A 22,643-nucleotide genomic window follows, 5' to 3' on the forward strand; every position below is an offset into this window, starting at 1 on the left:
TCATTACGAGCTCTATGGGGTGGAGATTGATCGAAGCAGAAATATCCGAATAATGAGCACGATCAAGAATTACGCGTCGCTGACGGTCGAGAGAAGCAATATATTACAAAATGCCGGATGGGACTTTGCGGCGAAGAATCATTCGGTCGATGATTTTAACTTTTGCGTACCTCTCAGCGTGTTGCTAGGTTTTTGCGAGGGTTACAAGCGCGTCGTGATCAACGCGCGACATGAACTCATCTTGATACGAGCGCGCAATTCACAATTGTCACGTATCGCACCTAAAATCATTCTATTGAAGATACAATGGCGAATGCCTCACGTAGTGTTAAACGATGTTAATAAATTAGCGTTATTGCGTACATTGGATAGCGGAAAATATCTGAGCGCTTTTTGTTTGTGGGATCTCTATGAGTTTCCGCTTCTGCAGAGCACGACAAACACTCGTGGGTGATCAAAGCGGCGACGCAACTCGAGAAACCGCGATACGTTATCTTCGCGCTGCAATTCGGAAGGAAAAACGTTCTGCTTCAGGATACTTCCCTGTTCGACGATTGTAAATTGACCAATGTCAAACTGTATCTTAATTCGGATTTTTATCCCTATGACGATATGAATCTGAATTTTGGAAAAAATAAAATCGCTGTATTGTACGCCATGTACTCGAAATTTCGAAAAACGTACTACGGATGCGATAAAGACGAAGCACTCTTTAATCTAGTCAAATTTAAAACGTTCGGTCATTGACTGTTATCGACAGAACGAATCCATCAAGAGCGCCACCGTGGACGTTCATATAGAGTTCGACTGCAAGGAGAACGTTCCCTCTAACACTACAATCTACTGTCCCATTATTTGCGATCGGTGGTAGAGTATAATCTGCTCACCAACGTCGTGCGCAGAATTGTGTAGGATAATCTAGTATAGCGATAAATAAAAAAATATGGAGGGAGAATAAAATGCTTAAAAAGAGGAAATCTAGAGAAGCATTCTAACTTCGACTTGCAACGACAATGGACACATCGATCTTCGCCAACCTCCAGAGTTTTATCGTTAACGAAAAATTTATCGCGAAAGAGATAACCGTATTGAAAAACAGTAGAGAATTAACACATCATATCTTCAGCGCGTCAATGTAGTGGGATTTGTTAACGAAGGTGGAGAAAACGCAAGTTTGTTGGTTAACCACCAATCATCATCAATTGAAGTGGAACGATGGGTACGCCAATTACAAGTCAATAAGAGATTCGTTCGAGATGCCGTTTGTCGTGGAATTAATCCTGATTTCGTGGTGCGTATATACGTCAAAGGCTACGAAAAGAAGAAGTGGCTTACCGAGATTCTAGGAAACGTCAACGAGGATCGCGATCACCGTCGAGACCATCGACGCCGATTTCGAAGACATCGGTCGACTAGAAATCCTGAACGCTTCGTGGGCCCTTCACTGCGGATACCACGCGAAGAATTGTGCGTTGGAGAACGTTTGTAAATGGCGCGACTGGTGGTTGGAGCGATGCGACGGTTTGAATGATATTTGATTTTAATGTATTATATAATCATAAACTGAGCTTCCGTTTCCGTGTCGGAGTGTGTGTGAACGCGTTTCTGTGGCGGTGTGGAAGCGTGTATGAGTAGGTGAGATAGAGCTGAAGCGAGAGAAAAGTGTGGAAAAGAGAAGAGAGTGAGGCAAGGATGTGATAGTGGAGGAGAGTTGGATTAGAGAAGATCTTGGCAGGTGGAAAAGAGCAGAGGTTGTATTGAGGTTAGTTTCTACCTAATGGTAGAAAGGGAGCTCAGATAAGAAAAGAGAGAGGGAGATCGAAGTAAGAGAGATAAACGGTAGGAAGTAGTGTGAAGTTGGGAAAGAAATAGAGAGGGCACTAATGATAGGAGCCAGAGTAAAGCACGGAATAGATAGTGAGAAGATGGAGGACAAATCAGAAAAGTATGTGAAGGAAAAGAAAGAAAGTATGGGAGACATAGAAGAGTTATTAAGAAAGAAAAAGAGGCTGATAGAAGAGGGGAAAAAGAGAGGTTTTCAAAAGAAGACAAGACTTCAAAAGAGAACAGCTAGATCGCCGGTATCGAAATTAAGGGCAGAAAAGGAAGGGACGAACAGGGGGGAGAGGGGAAGCGAGTTGGTGAAGTGGTTATTGGAAATTAGAAATTTAAGAGAAAAGGGCGGGATAGCAAGGGATGAGAAAGGAAATGAGGGAGATCACGGAGGAGCACAAGGAGGTAATGTTAATGGAGATAGAGAAATTGAAAGAGGAGCTGAAGATAAGGGGAAATGGGAAGAAGAGAAACAGGGAATTAAATAAATTAAATGAAATCGAGAAAGAAATAGGAGTTCTAAAGTTAGAAGAAAGGAATGGTCAAGAGAGAGTAGAGAGGGAGGAGAGGGGAGTGGGAATTATGAGTAGAGTAGAGGAGAAAGTAGAGAGGATGAAGAGGAAGTGGGAAATGAGAGATAGCAAAGAAAAGAGAAGAAATGTAATGGTTAACACGTTGAGCGCCACGTCAGCCATCGGTGGCTGACACTGAACTTTCCGTTTAGGCCGCGTCAGCCACTGGTGGCTGACAGCGTATAACATGATATAGAACTATAAAATTTACACTGTTTTAAGGAATTACAGAAAATTTATTTAAAATTTACATGGCGCTCAACGTGTTAAAGGAGTAAAAGAAGGAAAGGAGAGAATAGAAGTAGAAATAAAGGATATATTAAAGGGGATAGGAGCGGAGGAGAGTATAAAAGGGGTATGAATTATAAAGGAAAAAAAGAAAAGAAAGGTATGGCGGTTGCAGAGTTGGCAAGTGAGGAGGAAAAAAGGAGAGTGATGGAAAGCAAGAGAAGGTTGAGAGGGAACATCGAAGAATGGCAAAATAAACATAGAGGGGAAATCTCTTTAGTTACTAAAACATATTGGAGAGAAAGAATGGATTATTCTAAACGGGTAGGGGGGGGGAAGGAGATGAGAGAAGGGACGTATTGGGGAAGGGGAGAGTGATTGACAGTAAGAGAGGAAAGAGGTGGTAAGGATGGAGGTGGGGGAGAATATAGAGTCAGATCACCATCCGTTAGTAATATGGTTGAAAGGAGCAAGTATAAAAAGAGAGTTAAAGAGAAAGGAAATAATTAAGAGAATCAGAGGTAATTGGAAAAAAGAAGGAGAAAGAAGGTTCGAAGAGAGAATAGGAAAGATTAATATAAGGGATAAATAATGAAATAAAGGAATTAGGGAAGAAAATCAGGAGACGGAGGAGCGGAGAAGAAATTTAAGAGAGTAGAGGGAAAAGGGAGAGAGTGGGAGAATACAGGGAGGCAAAAAGAGCGGTAAAGATGGAGCTAAGAGCATGGAAAAGGGGAGAGAATAAGGCGAAGACATACAGACAAAAGAAAAGGGAGTATAACAATTATGTGAGGAGAAGAGGAAGGAGGAGAATGAGATGGAAATAGAGAGATGGAAGGAATGGAGATGGAATAGAGGAAAGGAAGAAGGAGAAGGAATATGGAATGATGGAGGAATGGAAGGATGGCAATGGAGGAAAGGAAGGAGATGAGGAGCCAGACCTGGAAAGAGAGGAAATCAGGAGGGTGATAATGAAGGCAAAGAACGGAAAGGCGATGGGGATTGATGATATCCCAGCGAGGTATGGAAATATGGAGGAGGTGAGATAAGATTGGGTTTGGAGATTTTGCAGCAAAGTGTGGAGGGGAGAAGGATGCCAGAGGATTGGAAAAGGGAGTAATAGTGACGGTGAGGAAAAAAGGGGGAGGAGAGGTAGTAAATGTGTAAAGAGGAATAACGTTGATGTCGACGCTATACAAGATATACGCAGCGGTTTTGACAGAAAGATTGAAAGAGGAGGCTGAAAGTATGGGGTTGCTGTCACCAAGCCAAGGTTTTAGAAGGGAAAGGAGACGGTAGATAGCATATATTTACTGAATTTTTTAGTAAATAAGCAATTGGAGAAAAAAAGGGAAATTGGTGACAGTATTTATAGACCTAAAGACTGTTTTCGATTCAATGAATAGAGAGGTGGTGCTGGAAGAGATGAGAGCAAGAAGAATGAGGGAGAGTTTAGTGAGAGAGATTTTGAGGGAATCGAAATGCAAAGTGATAGTCGGAGAGGAAGTGGGGAGAGGTTTTTGGACAGCAAGAGGAGTGAGGCAAGGGTGTTCCTTAAGCCGTCTGCTGTTTAATTTAGTGTTAGCGGATCTCGTGGAGGAAATGGGAAAAGATGGGGAGGGATGAAACTAGGAGAGGAGAGGATATATATGTTGTCATACGTGAATGATATTTGGAACGATACCAACGCGAGCGTTGATGGCGGAGGATAAGGGCAGATGAAGTAGAATATGTTAGAAGAAGAATATGTTAGAAAGGCAAATTGATAGGAAGGGACTGGAGGTAAATATGGAGAAGACCAAAATAATGAGATTTAGGAAGGGAGGCGATAGATGAAAGAAGGTGAGCTAGAGATGGAAAGGGAAATCGCTAAAGGAGGTGAAAGCTTTTAAATATTTGGGATACACGTTTCAAGCAAATGAGAATCAGGAGGGGCATATTAAAGAGAGGGTAAAGAGAGCAGCGATGGGGCAGGTATGGAGCCTAGGGAAGAGAAAGTTTGAGAAGGATTGGTGTAGAAGGTTATGGTTGTTTGATAGATTGGTGTGGATGATAATATGGGGATATGGGGATATGGGGTAAAGATATGCGGATGAAAAGAGAGACAAGGGGTGCTGAAGGCAGAGAGAAGCTGGAGAAAAGTTATTTAAGATGGGCGCTGGGGATGGATAGTAGGACACCGGGACATATGATAAGGGAAGAGATGCAGAGAGATAAATTGAGATGTAGAGCAGGAAGATTGGCGTAGGGCGGTTTCGAAAGGAGATTAGAGGAAGGGAGAGGAGCGGACCCTGGAATGCTTAGGTGAACTGAAGAGTCGAGCAGAGAACGAAAGGGAGTTATCGGATTGGGAAAGAGAAAGGAAAGAATTTTTTCGAGTGAGAGGGGCAGAAATTAGAGAGTTAGAAGGTAAAGAAGAGGATAAACATGGGAAAAAGTAGAAAGAAAGAAAAGAAGGTATGGAAAGTGAAAAAAAGATAAGGGACTCCATATAATAAATGGTACGTGAGGGTGAAAGCAGAGGAAATACCAAAGTGTTAAAGAAAGGATGGGGGGAGAACAGATGGAGAAGAGAAGATGGATAATGGGAATGAGAGAGGAAAGATGGAGCAGATAAGAAGTGGAGAGAATGTGAGAGAGGAAGAAAGAGGGAGAGATGAGGAAGCTGGAAGAGGAGAGGGAGAAAATGGGTGAGGGGGAGGGGATGGCTTGAGAGTGTGTGAGCGGAATGAGAATGTATGAGAGATAGAGAAGCGAGTGGAGTATGAGTATTCATATCTTGTAAATGGAAGCGGAAGACATTAGGCGGTTAAGACAGAGGAAAGAGAGATAGTATAGGATGGACAGCGATGTATGTTTGGGCGGCGATAAGTTTAAGTTAATTTAACCGTAGGCTAAATATAGGATAAGCAAGCAGCTTGTAAATTTGTGTAAATTAAGTTAAGTGTGTAATAATGGATCTCCCTATTGGGGGCAATAAAGTTCTATATTTATTCATTCATAAACTATATTTTATATTATAAATCACATTCTATATATTATCATGATGTATATCGTATTATAAATCATATTATAATATATCATTATATTAATATATCATATTATAAACCATATAATATATCATTATATTAATATTATATATTATATAATTTGTAATATTTAATAATATATCTTATTTTTAAAAATGTATTTATCATATTTAAATATATATATTAATGACATAACAACGATAATTGCTCGCCACATCTCTCTCTATAACATTTAATATTTTAAATACTTTATATTTTAAATATTTCACATATTTTATATTTTTACGCTTAATAAAAATATACTTTTTAAGAAATAAAAATTTATTTGTACTATTATATGAATCAATCTTCTTTATTTATCGCGACCGTGATAAGAGCGAAGCGAGAGCAGGACAAAGCGAGACGAGCAGCCGCCGCTTTATTTTAAATATTTTATATCTTTTACGCATCGCGTAAAAAATTTTTAAGTAATAAAAATATATTTTTATTACTTAAAAATATATATTTTTATTACTTAAAAATATATATTTTTAAGAAATAAAATTTATTCGTACTATTATACGAATGAATCTTCCTTATTTATCGTAACCGCATATTTTTCCGCGATAAGAACGAAGCGTAGCGCAAGACAACGACGAAGCGAGATAGGATGTTTCGCAAGAAGAATTAGAGAAGGATAGACTATGCGTGGGAAAGGAAGACACGAAGAGAAAATCGAGTTAAATTACATTGTATTAAATTATAAGCGATTTTGTTTTATATCATATTATTTATACAATGTATGTAATTTATAATAATGAATGTATATGCACTGAGAAAAAAAATTTGTTGAAAAACGCAAAATGTGTTTCATCCAACTAAAATATTTAGTCCGATACGTTCAACTAAACATTACTACGATGACACAAAAAATTTTGTTATTATTGTAAATAAAACGCTATTTGAACCAACAAAATTGAGAATTCAGTGAAAACATATACTGTAATGCAATATTTTTTTGATATGCGAACTTATTCATGTTGAGTGTAGATAAATTTTTTTGTTTTTGATAAATCTTAATTTTATTTAACAAAACGACATTTTATTAAAACGAAAAATTACTTGAAATATCAACATATATAGAATACATATATAGTTCGATATATAGAAATTCAGTTCCATTTACTAAAATGCAGTTAAAATTCATATTCACGAAAATATGAAGCAATTAAAATTTTGTTTCTGGAACTAAATACATGAAATCTTTATCAAACGATGAAGTGCAGATAACACAATATGTATTTGACATAAATAAAAGCTTTGTTGAATGACTTCAATACACTGTTCGTATATTTTTATTAATGTAATTTAACTAACAATTTAGCTGATGGTGTATTCGTACGTTTTGTTGTTTGATAGAAAACTTTTGTAGAGCAAATCGAAATTTATTTCGTCGATAAAAATAATTTGTTAAAAAAATCCTACATTGAGTTGAAACAACTGAATTTTCATTAGAGGAACCGAACACATGCAGCGTCCACTAAAACATAAAATAAAAGCAACTAAAGAGTTGTTTATTATAAATAATTATTTTATTAAACAAATAAAATATGCAATCAGCATGTTTATTTATTGGGATTAACAAACAAAATTATAGACTGATTTGAATAAAGTTGTCATTTAATTAACAAAGATTAAATTTATCAAAATGAAGAATTTGTTAAAAGAATGCAATAATTAGATTGAACAATACAATTTTTATTCGAAGAACTAAATAATATATTAAGCAGGTAAGATAATTTTGTTCTTTTCAACAATTCATTTAGCTAATTCAACTGACATTTTACATTCATCATATATGAATCCTTCATATATGGAGGAACCTGCAATTTAGGATAATAAATTAATTTTATTGCAACAATATTAACTATATGCTGGAAGAACTAAAAAGTATAAAGATGTAAACAATATATATAAAAATATTTTTATTCATTAATCTTATTCATTAATTATATAAACTATTGAACAGTTTTAAAGACAAAATATTTGAACACAAATTCGCATAAATTAAAGTGCGTTTTTCTAGATACATCTAGTTATATCTATTCGCAAGAAATATATAAATTACCATCGCTCATCATGTGAACATTTTGCGGAATATAAGAAAATAAATCTTCTAGCCTAATGAATCTCCAAATATGTTTCTTAATTACTTCAAATGCGCAGTAATGTCTGTTAATAGCTTTAGTATGAAATTCTGTACATAAATTTCTGTATATAAATGATATTTGATGAATATTATTAATAGTTACATAATGTATTTCGTTACATAATGTATTTAAAGATAATAGTATTGTCATTCATAGCTATAGCCGCATAGTTATAGCCATATCTTTATGATAAGTAACGCCGTTCATTTTTACACAAGTGTCGAGTACATATTCGCATTGAAAGTTCCATGGGAGTGTGTTTTTGAAATAAAAATAATCAGACAGATCAGTTAATTCTTGACGTAGTGTAGGCCCCAAACTTAATCGATCAAAAAACCCTTTTTCACTAAGAAATCTATGTGACAGAATAAGTTGATGTTTTAATGCCAAAGTGTACGGGCAGTTTCTAGGAGATCTTATAATCTTTGCATTCTCTTTGAATTGCTTGTGCTTTGTTTCGAAACGAAAACAAGATAAATGTTTGAGGTCCTAATCTTCTCAATAATCGGGGGTAATGCACGATGAAGTGATGTTTAGGTTTCAGTGGTTCCGCAAAAATTTCCATATATAGCGAATGGTGTTCTGATATTAAAGTTTCAAGGAGTTGAATTGTTGCAGAAATAAATGATGAATCCATTATGATATTTATACTTTCTCGCAATACGAGGAAAACTTCCCAAACAGTATTATTTACGGGCACTAAATCGCCGATTAGAATACCAAGATATTTGATTAAAAAAACCACTTCTGACGCTGAAATTATTAAATTTTGTGCATTAAGAGCATTGCTAGATATTGAGATTGGTATATTTTTTTCAAAGTTTCAACTACAATCAAAATGCTGCACGCGAGCATTAAAAATTTCAAGAGAAAAAAAATGTTCTCTATTTATCAAAGAGTTCAAGATTTTAGCTATTTCGTATCTGCAGTTTCTTTGAATAAATCATGCATAGGATCAAGACTTGCATTTGTTATGATATGAAAGTTGGGAATTTCATTAAAAACGCATTTAGTTTTCACTCCCGTGGAACAATTTTCACAATCTTTCAGATAATTTTGTTTGGTCCGTAGCATTTGAGCATTATCTTGCACTTGTTTTCGGCTCTCAATTTTGTCCGCTGTACATATTCTACATACATTTTGTGTGTTAAAGCTTGTGGTGAAACCACAAATAGTTTAAAGCTAAATTGTCACCAATAATCGCTAACAGAGAAAAATAAATCGTTCGTTGCTGGCCACCCACATTTACAGTTAATCCATGTTTCCCAAGATCTGTTATTTGATCGATAATATTACGAAATGTTTTCATGTTACCGGCAGTTTTGTGACCTCTTGTATAGTGGAGTTGAGCAAGAAATATATTTTCCAACATACTGCTAAATTCATATGGGATACATCCTAATGAAAAATAGACAGCACCGAGTTTTCGTATATTTCCAACAAACACAGTTTTGTATCAGTTTCGTAATTTTCCCATAATAGTTGTTATATCAAAAATAACAATGATATCACGTGCTCCGTGATTGAAGCAGTAAATGTTTTCAAATTTGTCATCCTTTTAACGAATCGCCATTACAAAAATGTTATGAGGAGTCATAATGTAACTTATACAGCATTGTGGAACTGGAGTGTTCGAACGCGTATATAGTTTGAAGATATTTTATGTAACATTGAAGTCACATATTTACTTAATTGGTATATCACAGTTACAAAAAATGTTATGAAGAATCATCATGTAACTTATACAGCATTGTGATGGAACTGAATCGTTCCACCGCATATATAGCTTACTAATATTTTACGTAATATTGAAGTCACATGGGAGGGACCTGGAGGGGGAATGGTGGAGAAGATTGATTATAAGGGTGCTTGAAGAAAGAGGTTTGGAAGGCAGGTGCAAGAGGAAATGCAAAGACTAGAGAAGAGGAGAAGGAAGTGCAGAGTATGGAGGTTTGAGGAGAATGGAGGGAAGTAAGACGGATAGGAGTTGAGGAAGTTGGAAGGAGCGAAAGATATAGTGGCAGTTGGAGGTTAGGATGGAAAGAATTGATGAGAGAGAGAGAGGAAGGAGGTTGACGAGAGAGAAGACGTCTGGAGCAACACAAACACAGCGGGAAGGGTCAAATAAGGATGAGGTGATGATCGAGAGATGGCGATGGAATTTAGAAAGGGGAGAGGAGTCGGTAAGAGAGAAAAGGAATACAGGGGTAATACAGGACGTAATGACAGAGAAGAACAAGTGTAATGGAAATATGGAGATGTGAGGAGGATGGATTGGGACAAGGAATGGAATAAGGAATGATGGAAGAATGGAAGATATAGTGGAAAGAGGAGTATCAGAAGGAGGAAAGGAGTGGAGGATAGTGGAGGAGAGAGAGGAAGAGTGGAGGAGGAAGAATGGAAGGAGATGGAGGAGGAAGAGAGGAAGAGAGGAGAGGAAGAGAGATGGAAGGAAGAATGGAAGGAATGGAGGAAGGAAGGAGATGGAAGAGATGGAAGGAGAGGAGGAAAGATGGAGGAGGAATGGATGGAGGAGAGAGAGGAGATGGAGGGAATGGAAGAGGAGAGATGGACAGAGGAAGAGGAAGGAAGGAGGAAGGAGGAAGAGGAAGGATGGAGATGGAGGGATCAAGGAAGGAAGGAGAGGAGGAAGGAGGAAGGAGGAAGGAAGGAAGGAAGAGAGATGAAGGAATGGAAGAGAAGAGGGAATGGAAGGAAGATGGAATGGAAGGAATGGAAGAGATGGAGGAAGATGGAAGAGATGGAAGATGGAAGGATGGAAGGAAGAGAAGGAAGGAAGGAAGGATGGAAGGAAGAAGAAAGAGGAAGAAGGAAGAAGAGAGAGGAAGGAAGGAGAAGAGGAAGAAGGAAAGGAAGGAAGGAGGAAGGAAGAAGGAGAGGAGGAAGAGGAAGGAAGAGGAAGGAGAGGAGGGAGGAAGGAAAGGAAGGAGAGGAGGAAGGAGGAATGGAAGGAGGAAGGAGAGGAAGAGAGGGATGGATGGATGGAAGGAATGGAATGGACAGAGGAAGGAAGGAAGGAATGGAAGGAGGAAGGAAGGAAGGAAGGAAGGAAGGAGAGAAGAGAGAGGAAGGAAGGAAGGAAGGAAGGAAGGAAGAGGAAGGAATGGATAGGGGAACAGAAGGAGGAGGAATTTGGTATGGAGGGGTGTGAGAGGAGAGGATACAACGGAAAGAGTGAAGATGGTCAAAGACATGATGGAGGAGTGCTTGGACAGGAAAGTGAAGTTGACAGGGGTAATAGAAAGAGAAGGAGAAGGAGGAAGAAAGGTGCTTTTGATAGGGGTAGAGGAGGAAGAAGACAGAGAAGAGCTTCTGGAGAGGAGAGGAGAGATTAGGAGGAAATGGGGAGTAGGAGTGGACGAGGATTTATCGATGGAAGAAAGGAGATTAAGATGGAGACTGGTGGAGAAGGCAAGGGAGGAAAGAAGGAAAGGAAGAAGTATATTGGTGGATAATAGGAGGCTGTGGATAGATGGGAAGGAATGGAAGTGGGATGAAGAGAGAAAAGTATGGTGGGAGAAGAGATCTAGATAAGAAGGAGGAAGAGAAGAAGGAAGGACAAAGAAGGGGGTAAAGAAAAGGGAAGGTCAAGAGGCGAGAAAGGAAGGGGGGAATTAGATTGTGAGGCTAAGAGCCAGGTCGGGGTGATAAGGAGGGAGCAAGTGTAAATCAGACGTGTAATTGAAACCTTGAGGGGACCAATAAAGATTCATTCTATTCTATTCTATTCTATTCATTGAAGTCACATGCTTATTTAATTCGTATATCACCGTTATGATATATTTGGACAGCATTAATAATTTTTTCAACTCTCATATTTATCAATTAACTCTCATATATATCATTTATTAAAATTCAAATCAAATAACATATTGAGATCAAAGTCATGTATCACAGAAATACATTAGAACAAATCAAGCCATGTATCACAGAACAAATACAATAGAACAAATCAAATAAATATAAATCAAATGAATATAAAAAAACAAGCATTAAAAGGAACTTAATCTGTTCCATCGTCAGCCGTCTTAGAATTTTTCAGGAGCCGCGCGTATTTTTGTGTACCCTGCCGGAACCACTCTTTTCCCTCGTCCTCGAAAAATTTATCAGTGCATGCATGCGATTTTTTACAGCATCTTTCACAGCACCCATAATTGCTAAATTTCCGACTTTAAAATTTCCTCTTTGTCCACACCAGGATGATTGTTTCGCTGCTGCGGGTCCAAATACTGCTCAGAATCCTTGTAATGCACTCCATAGCACTATTTCCTCCTATTTGACTCAGATGCGATATGAATCGGTTTCGTACAATTCGCCAATTAATAGATGTGCTTCAAATTCTTGTACGTGTTCGACAGTCTGCAAAGGCAATCAAATAGCATAGAGTTATCAAATCTGCGTGATCATCTGCACCAGATATAGGCAACTGGTTGCAATTAACGATTCTCTCAATTGTGTCTAAACGCTCGATGATATTCCTCATTTCAAAGGTCAGTCCTCCCAGTTTGTCAGCAATTTTTTGAGACATTTCTGGAAAATATTATATGTCAATATTTGAAATAAATTATACAGATAATGGAATATTGGAATAATTATACAGATAAAAAGTTGTACCATTTATCAATACCGTTAGCCCCTCAAATTGCAACAATATTGACTTTGTATCAATGAAGTAATCACGTATTGAAGTATCAAGTGGGAAAGATATACTGTTTATGTTACCGTCATTACAGACCTCATCCATATTATTATTCGAGTACGAAAGTTTTTCTGAAAAAAAAATATTGACCATATAAATGTATACATAGAATTACATAAATTAGCTAATAAAATTGAACCATAAAGTATTTGGATATCAAAAAATAATGAGATAAACTTTGATTTTGAATGTACTCCACAGTAATTTTTTTAACTGGTAACTTCATCGAAACAGGAATGTTACTTCGAATTTTGATTTCTTTCGCAGAAGTTTGAACAGGCAGAGTTTCTTCAAATAGATCTATGCCACAGACATTATTGGCATTTGAAGCGCAGTCATTCACCTTGAGCAATTGCGATGGACTTGGAATATTTCTGTTTTCATCAACCAATTCTGTAGACTCATCGGAAGTAGAGTAATCTTCTTTTCTTTTTTGTTGAACTTTTGACTTCCTTTTTCTATACTTTACTTTACTTTCTATACTTTACTGTATCATTTTCCTCAATTATGGATGGTAAAATATTTAACTGATTCGACTGCTTAACTTTGTTAAATATTGACTCTCCAGCTTCATCGCTACTAGACATTCCGTCAGCTTTTTGGCGCGCCGTGGAAATATCATCTAAAGCATAACAGGATATAACAATAAATTTATTGTTAGCAAAAATATATATTGATACATGGAAATATAGTATGGTATACTATAAGTCAATGACTTTATAAATATTATGAGATTTTCAGCAATCTTACCGTAAAATCCAATGAATACAACATCGTGCAATTACCACTTATTTGCAAATGTTTTATCCGGCAGAGTTTTTCTTGTAATGAGAGATCCAACATTTTTTGTGTTAGGCCACCAACACTGTTTTAAGTTTGAGGTAAGCCAAGATGATAGGACTTCTGATGCAAATTCGAATTCAACCGAATCATCGTTTATAAATGAAACTACTGCGTATGGTTTCATTATGTTGAGCGAATGTTTGAGCACTTTTTTAAAAATTATTTGTCATGAGTGGACCGCTTGATTCGATGAGCTCACAACTTATAAAAAATATCATGCGGCATTATAGCCTGAGGACACGTTTGCTTTCAAGCGCATCACGTGGTTGAGTTAGAAAATGAGGTTAGAAACATACACTCTAATGAATAAATGATAAAGACGATACATTCATTGCTTGCATTAAATAATAGTATAGTAATAATAACCTTCAGTAAAGAAAATTTTTATCAATCAGAAGTACAGTGATTAACAATAGTTAACAATAATTGAAGAGAACCTCAACACGCACAAGCACACTGCCAACATGCTAACAATAAAAGAAGACTGGCATTCCCTCAAAGGCACCTTACTGCAGGCGGCGGAGTCGACACTTGGGTATAGGCGAGCCGATCCTAGAAATGAGTGGTTCGATGTAAGGTACAGGCAGGCAATAGAGAAATATAGCCAGAAAAGAATATATAGAACGATCGACCAAAAGCAAGAAAACAATATATGGAATCGCAAGAAGAGAAGCCAAACAGACTATCAAGAAAAAGAGAAGAGTATACACTAACTCAATCATGATGAAAGCAGAACAAGACTTCAAGGACAATAACCTGCGGAAGGTATATAAGGGCATCAACCTCTTTAAGAAGGGATATCAATCTAACCACCTTCTGCAAAACGCAAACGGGCAAGCTGATAGTAAAACAAGAAGGAGTCTTGGATAGATGGAGGCAATATTTCCAAGAACTCCTTAATCCCAATCAACAGCTAACGCAACGAGACCCAAGGTTAGAGATAAACGAAGAGGAATGTAATATGGACCCACCTACTGTCGAGGACTCGCATAAAGCAATCCGCAAACTTAAAAACAACAAGGCACCTGGTCCAGACAACATACTTTGGGGAACTATTGAAGCGCGGCGGGGAGCAGCTCCTGACCGGATTGCATGGGACTAAGAATATGGGAAACGGAACAGATGCCAGAGGAGTGGCGCACAAGCATTGTTTGCCCGGTCCACAAAAAAAGCAACAGACTCTTATGTGAAAATTACAGGGGAATATCACTACTCAGCACGGCATGTAAGATAGTTACATCATCAGAAATAAACTGGAAGAGAGCGCTGAGAGCATCATAGGAGAGTACCAATCGTCCTGCGAGTAGCCGCCGCGCGAGCTTTTAGGGAGCATCGGATGCGCCTGATTTTAAGGAATGTTAATTTACATTAACATTCCTTAAAATTATGTTTTTTTTTATAATCTTTGATACAGAAATTTCTCTCGGAAAAATCAATTCAAGTTCTATAAATTTCATTTTGCCTACAAAATGTTTTTTTTAAATTTTTCTACGATTTTTTTGTGAGTTACACGATTAAAAGTTGCAGATGTCAAAATTTAAATTTTTATAGTATTTACTCTGTCATATTGAATTCACCATTTTGAATTTGATAATTTTGATACTGGATTCATATTCAGTGATTTAAAAAACTCTTAAATTTAAATAAATATAACTGAAAACTATTTGGTGAATTGTCAATGACCTAAGTCACAGCTAACTTCTGTAATATACCCCACATTTAATCATGAATATCTTATTAATCATAACTGACAAAAATTTTATTTGAGGGTTGAAAGTCCTAACAACATATTTTATTTTGATTGTAATAAAACTTGTTCAGTACGTCACATATTGTAGCTATAATATAACAAAGTTCGTGAAAATAGCCCTTTTTTGCAACTTTAATTGTATATTCCTCAAAATCCTGATGTGATGGAATTTCAAAACCAGATTCGTGCATTTAAAAACTTATAAAAAACGACTAATCCCGTTTCAATATTTTTTCTTTTTTTTATTGAATTGTGTTGCAGATGTGACATATGAAAATAAAAACAAATATAAAATTAAATAACGTATTATGACGATAATTTTACGATAGAAGGTAATCACATCAAAAAATTATACCATAAATGTTCAATATGCAATCTTTTTAATATAACAATAATAAAGTTTAAATTTATGTAAAACATCACTGGTTATGTTAATATAACACAATAATTATGATAATGTTATATAAGTTCCGTAATAGACTTAGAGTGAATAATAGAAATACTGTAAAAATAACAATGACAAACTGTTATAAATTTAAGAAATATTTACATATAATAATAATAATGTTCAAAGAGTCTAAGTATTACCAATAGATAAAGAATAGATAAATAACGGTCTAATAAGAACTGTGCGCAAGATCATGAACAAAGATAATAAAAAAGAAGTTAAAATAATTAATTAATAAAATTTTAATAGACGTTTTGGTTTCATTTCGGGCCATCTTGGATTGGCCTATTTCAAAAAGAAAAAGTTACACTTAAATATTAGTAATTTGAGAATAAAAAGATTTAATTTAAAAGAATTCGATTATGTATTAACAAAAGCATTCTCCATGCACACATTAAAAAATAATAACAAATCAGTTATTAGCAATTGCTATGATCTTAATACAATGTTCTCATTATATTACTTACAATAATGTTAGAATATAAAATAATTCAATACTATTAGTATCCGAATTAAGAACATGTTTTAACAATTTTTGATAATGGTAAAAAAGGCTTACAAATATATAATTAAAAAATAAAAGTCACAAAAAAAGACAAAAAAAATATAAAAATATATATTTTGAAAAATTTATATTTGATAAGTGAAGATCAAGATCATCATTCTGTCAAACTATCAACATAATGTAACGATAATGTAAAATTAATAATTGATTAAAAATTATAATAGTACTGTTGTTAATCGCTAAATATCTGGCGACCTTTGACGTATGAGAAAATCTTTTTATCGCACATAATAACATTAAAGATTGATCAAAAAGTGAACGATTTATTTGCGCGAGGATTTGTTTTTTAATAAAAATTAATCTTTTCCTCCAGAAAAATCGTGTCTGATGTGTAACTGTTTGAAGATACAATAGCTTGTTGAATTATTGAAAATATATCTTAATTGTGATAACCAAATCGTTTCTGCAACAACTGCCTAATCTTTCTCTTCCATGCAAATATAATAAAAATAAAAAATTGTTGTAAGACGTCTAGCATAAAAAGAGTATCATGAAAGGTACATGACTCTTTAATGCTCAACACATTCATGGGCGATTTTATGCAAAAGATGATAAATAACATTTTAGTTGCCTTCAGGTACAGATAGAACCTGCAAAATAATAAAATAATTGAATGAACTGAAAAGAAAACAAACCTTTTTAAAAGAATATTTTTTAGTGGTTATGATAAGTTTATGATTAAAAACATTTAAAGTTATTTATGTTTAATAAAAATAAATATTTTCAAGAAAACTAAATTATCTCAGTGTCAGATCTTTCTAAATAATAGCATAAATATCTTTAAATCCTTATATTAAAATTAGGAATTCCTCGCTGTATTGTTGTAGCTGTGTTGTTTGTCAGCTGTGAAAGCCGAGATGCGTTGCTTCTCAATGTTTCTGGACAAAAACATGGATATTCATTTTATTTTCCGTTTTGGCTCTTAACTAACGCGAACCAAGTTATCCGCGCGTGTCTACATAACGATCTCAGCTGTGAAATCCTAGATGCGTAGATTCTCAATGTTTTTGAACAAAAACATGAATTTTCAATTTATTTTGTGTTTTGGACGTAACTAACATATACAGAGCTATCCGAGCGTGTCTGCATAATGATCTCAGCTGTGCAATCCCAGATGCGTTGATTCTCAATATTTTTGGACAAAAACATGAATTTTTAATTAATTTTGCGATTTGGACGTAATTAACATATACCGAGATATCCGATCGTGTATGCATAACGATCTCAGCTGTGCAATCCTAGATGCGTTGATTCTCAATGTTTTTGGACAAAAACATGAATTTTTAATTAATTTTGCGATTTGGACGTAACTAAAATATACCGAGATATCCGAGCGTGTCTGCATAACGATCTCAGCTGTGAAATCTTAGATTCGTTGATTTTCAATGTTTTTGGACTAAAACATGAATTTTCAATTTATTTTGCGTTTTGGAACGTAACTAACACCGAGAGATCGGCTATTGTCTACATAACGATCTCAGCTGTGAAATCCTAGATGCGTTGATTTTCAATGTTTTTGACCAAAACCTGAATTTTCAATTTATTTTGCGTTTTGGAACGTAACTAACACATACCGAGAGATCGGCTAGTGTCTACATAACGATCTCAGCTGTGAAATCCTAGATGCATTGATTTTCAATGTTTTTGAACTAAAACATGAATTTTCAATTTATTTTGCGTTTTGGACGTAACTAACATATACCGAGCTATTCGAGCGTGTCTGCATAACGATCTCAGCTGTGAAAGCCGAGAAACATTGCTTTTCAATGTTTTTGAACTAAAACATGAATTTCCAATTTATTTTGCGTTTTGGAACGTAGCTAACTCTTACGGAGCTATCCGAGCGTGTCTGCATAACGATCTCAGCTGTGAAATCCTAGATGCATTAATTTTCAATGTTTTTGAGCTAAAACATGAATTTTCAATTTATTTTGCGTTTTGGAACGTAGCTAACACATACGGAGTATTTTGCGATTTATTGAAATATTTTATACTCAGAAAAAAATCTAAGGAGAGATCCTCCCGAGACGAGCACCGGTCGCTACGGGCCTGGCACCCTCTACGGGGAAGTGGCCCCATTCAAGATGGACTTGGACGCGGCGCGACACCTCGGGATAAGCGGATCCTCCCAAACACCACATTTCCCTGCGGCGAAACCGCGAGATTCGGTGCTGGGCTCTTTCCTGTTCGCTCGCCGCTACTAAGGAAATCCTAGTTAGTTTCTTTTTCTCCGCTTAATAATATGCTTAAATTCAGCGGGTAATCTCGCCTGCTTTGAGGTCGTCAAATTAGTTTTAGCTTCTCGACAAACGTCGTACGGCCGTCTCCTCCACCATCGGGAGAGCAGCAGCGCGGCGCGACGGCTTCGCATTGTATCTGAGGAGAGTCTGAGTGAGAGTGAGTGTGAGTGTGAGTGTGTGAGGCAGAGGCACGAGGAGACGCGCGAAAACGTACCGTCGTCGCTCGGGCACAAAAATCCTCATTCACCCAAAAACTTCGACTCGCTCTTTCTTATACTACTAACTACTACTACTACTCTAACTACTATTATTATTATTAGTAGTAGTAGGTAGTAGTAGTAGGTGATAAATATAATAAGGAGAGAAAGACAACGTTATATTTCATTTAAAGCCGATCGGAATCTCGTTCAAGATTTCTATAATATAAGAGATTCGATAAAGATCGGCAAGCGCGGACGCGTCATATTCGATAGCACCGGGGACGCGAGACGGAGCGCGCGAGGCATGTTTATTATTTCGACTACTCTTTTCTCGAGCGAAACGGATTCGACGAGTACACAAAACCGTAATAGACCTCCTAAATTCATACGAGTAGTATAGGGGCCACTATGGGGCGTCACAATAAATCCCCACCATGCGTCCGCTGTGACGTCAGAGAGAACTACTATAGAGCTGTCAAAACAAACCGCCACTACGCATCTTTGTGTTGTCATAGAGGGCCACTATGGGACTGTCAACAATGGCGTCGTAGACGTGCACGAGGCGTTCTAGACGATGACATCATAGAGGGCCACTATGGGAACTGTCAACAATGTTGTGCACATGCACGTGCTATTATAATGGTCCTCTATGACGTCATGATTGTAGTCGACAGGAAAAAAGCAAGCCTGATTGAACAGGTGGAGGGAACGAAAGAGTTGGTGATCAGACAGCTATGAGGAAATTAATTATTATATATTTATTTATTTTTTCCTGTTGTGTGACAATATTCGATCTTGATCCGGGATCCTCTGCGTTTTCAATCATGGTCCTAGTATAATGAGCTAAACGAGATCTTAATAAAATAAAGTTGGACGAGGTATTTATGACGAGTGCCCGCCATGTTGGAGTCCACCACGTGGATATCTATAGATCGGAAAATAATTATTATTATTTTTTCCTGCTGTGACAATATTCGGTCTCGATCCGGGGTCCTCTGCATTTCCAATCATGGTCCTAGTATGGAGAGCTAAATGGAATCTTAATAGAGCAATGTTAAATGAGATATTTACGAGTGCCCGTCGTTGCCATGTTAGAATCCGTTGCGTAAATATTTATAGATTGGAAAATTATTATATATTTATTTATTTTTTTTTCTACTGAGTGCCAATAGTCGGTCGCGAACCTGGGTCCTCTGCGTTCCAGGGCAAGATCCTAATATGGTTGGTTATCTGAATCTTATTATAATAAGAAAATGTGACGAGTGTCCGCCGCCGCCATGTTAAGTCCTGAGTACACCACGTGGACGATTTATAGGTTGGAAAATTATTTCTACATTTTGTCTCTGAGACGTGGGTCTTGGCGCACATATTGTGTCGCGTAGAGGAAAACGGTCCATGACTCATCGAGAGAAAATGACATTATCACTAGTATGACTTATGGAGAAAGTGGTTATTGTTGAAAGAGAATAGAGTCGGTGTATCATATATTTTAAAATTATATATTTTATACAATGTTTAATATTTATACATTTTAATACATTATTTTAATAGTAAATTTGAGTCTCTGTTTTACATAGTACAAAACGGATGCAACGCACATATCGGTCACATATCAACCGCCGCCTAGGGTGACCAGTACATTTGATCATCGGAGAGTTATATTTCTCAATCGATCAATAGAGCGTCTGACTGGGGCGCTATTTGTTTGTTATTACTAAAGATCCTCTAATCAGAGACTGGTCACAAGATTTCGTCAAATTCCTGCGAGTGAGAGAGAAATATAGGCTATCTCGCTCTTCCGCGAATGTGTGCGTGTGTATATGTTCTTACCGCAATGCAACGTGATCAAGTGTATAATATTCTGCAAAAATGGGAGGCTGTTCTGCAGAACTTTGCAATAATTCATCATCAAAGGGCTATATTATGAAAGTATTTCCTAGAAATCGTAAACGTCCTGCGATATGGGCGAAAAATGTTGCCGTAAAGATTGCCTACGAATAATTCACATCTTTGTGAGGTTAAGTATCATGTTCATAATAAAATTACGAATATACTATTATTTAAGTGGTTATGAACCTTGTCTTTTATTAATTTAATTTGAATACTGATATTTATTTTTCTTACTTCTACTGTATATAACCTATATATAGTATGTCCTCCAATCTCCTCTTTTATATTTTACTTTTATCGCAATTTGCAAATTTCAAAAACTAAAAATTACTGTAATAATTTTGATTTTTAATGTTGTATATTTTTTCTAAAAATAATTGTATATCAATTATGATTAAATATTCATTTTTCTTTTTTATACAGATACATTTTGCTCCTGATATGTGGCAACAAAGATTTGATGAAAAAGAAAATTAAAAAAAGATGCAGTTCCCACTATATTCGGTTTCTTTCTTAAAAAGAAAAACGTGGTGAATAATAATCTATCGATTAAGAATAATAAAAGTCAAGATGTGGAATGTGAAGTAAGTCTGAAAACAATTAATGCCACAACGGAAAATGTTAATGTATTTCTATGACGTTAATTTTTTTCAGATAATTATGAATACTTCAGAGTCTTCATTGTTGGCAGAAAATAATGACGCTAATGATGACGTGCCAGATAATATTTCTAATAATCAATTGATTAATAATAAAAGTCAAGATGTAGGATGTGAAGTAAATATTAAGTATTAAAACAGTAACACTATGACATACAAAAAATTTTAACATATTTATATGACATACAATTCTTTTCAGATAATTACTTCTGAGTCTTCATGTACGACTTGTATGAATTTAAGAAAAAATAGCCAATGTAAAGGAACAGCAGAAATTATAAACAAACAATTTCTACAAGTTATCAATATGAGAAGGAAAATAAAAGCTCAGAGAAAAACAATAGAAACATTAGAAACAAAAATTAAAAACCATAAGTACAAAAGAGCTTTAACATCAATTTTTAACGAAGATCAAATCCAGACTTTAAGATGAAAAGACGAAGTCGAAATTGGTCCCATAAAACTATTCAACGTGCTCTACAATTTAAATTTGTTTGTGGACGTAGCGGCTATGATCATTTAATTCAACCAAGATATCCATTTCCAAGTTTACGATCGCTACGATGAAAATTAGAAGATTTCAAAATTCAGCCAGGAATTTCAAACAAAATGTTTGAATTTTTATCACATAAGAAACATTATTTTGAAAAAGAAGCTGATTTGGAATGTGGCTTGGTATTTGACGAAATGGCAATTACACCCAAAAAATGTTACAACTCATCAACAGGATCAATAGTAGGAAACATCACGTTTCCCAACGAAAAAGGTAGAGCAACTAAAGCTCTCGTGTTTATGCTTGTCGGTGTAAATAATAAGTGGAAGCATGTGATTGGACACCATTTTATTGGTGACAGTTTCTATAGTAAAACTTTGAGACATATTATTTTTCAGATTATTACCAAAGCAGAACAAATAGGTTTCCATGTTAACTTTCTCACATCGGACATGGGTTCTGGAAATGTCGGATTATGAAGACTATTGGGTATAAGTTTAGATAGACTTAGTAAAATAATTAATTCTATTACACATCCATTTGATGCAAATCGATTATTATATGTTATTGGCGACCCACCGCATATTCTGAAAAACCTGAAACAAGCGTTAGTTAGTAATGGAACGATAATTGTTTCTAATGATGTAATAAAATATAATTTACCTTACGATCAAATTAAATTAAAACATTTTGATGAACTGATAAATATTCAAAATAATTCGGAACATTTTTTAACACCTAGATTAAAACCAGATGATATTAGATGTATAACGATGCATCCCCCCATCGTTCCCGACACGTCACCCGTCGGAAGTCTGCCGCCCGGCGAACATCAGCCGGGCAGGGGCAGAGGCGCTTAGCGCCCTATTTTTAAAGCAATGACAAACACCAACGGTGTTTGTCATAAACAACCGATCATCGAGCAGCGCCAAGCATTGCCGCCGAACGCCGAACGCTCAACGCTAGAGGCCCCGCGTCGTTTCC

General features: G+C 36.0%; 1 pseudogene; it reads left to right on the forward strand.

Annotated features, from left to right (window-relative positions):
* Positions 1-14,520: 14,520 nt before the first annotated feature.
* LOC126851871 (uncharacterized) lies at positions 14,521-22,138 on the forward strand (annotated as a pseudogene).
* Positions 22,139-22,643: the final 505 nt, after the last annotated feature.

The sequence above is a fragment of the Cataglyphis hispanica genome, chromosome 9, assembly GCF_021464435.1.
Source record: "Cataglyphis hispanica isolate Lineage 1 chromosome 9, ULB_Chis1_1.0, whole genome shotgun sequence".
Taxonomy (NCBI): Eukaryota; Metazoa; Arthropoda; class Insecta; order Hymenoptera; family Formicidae; genus Cataglyphis; species Cataglyphis hispanica.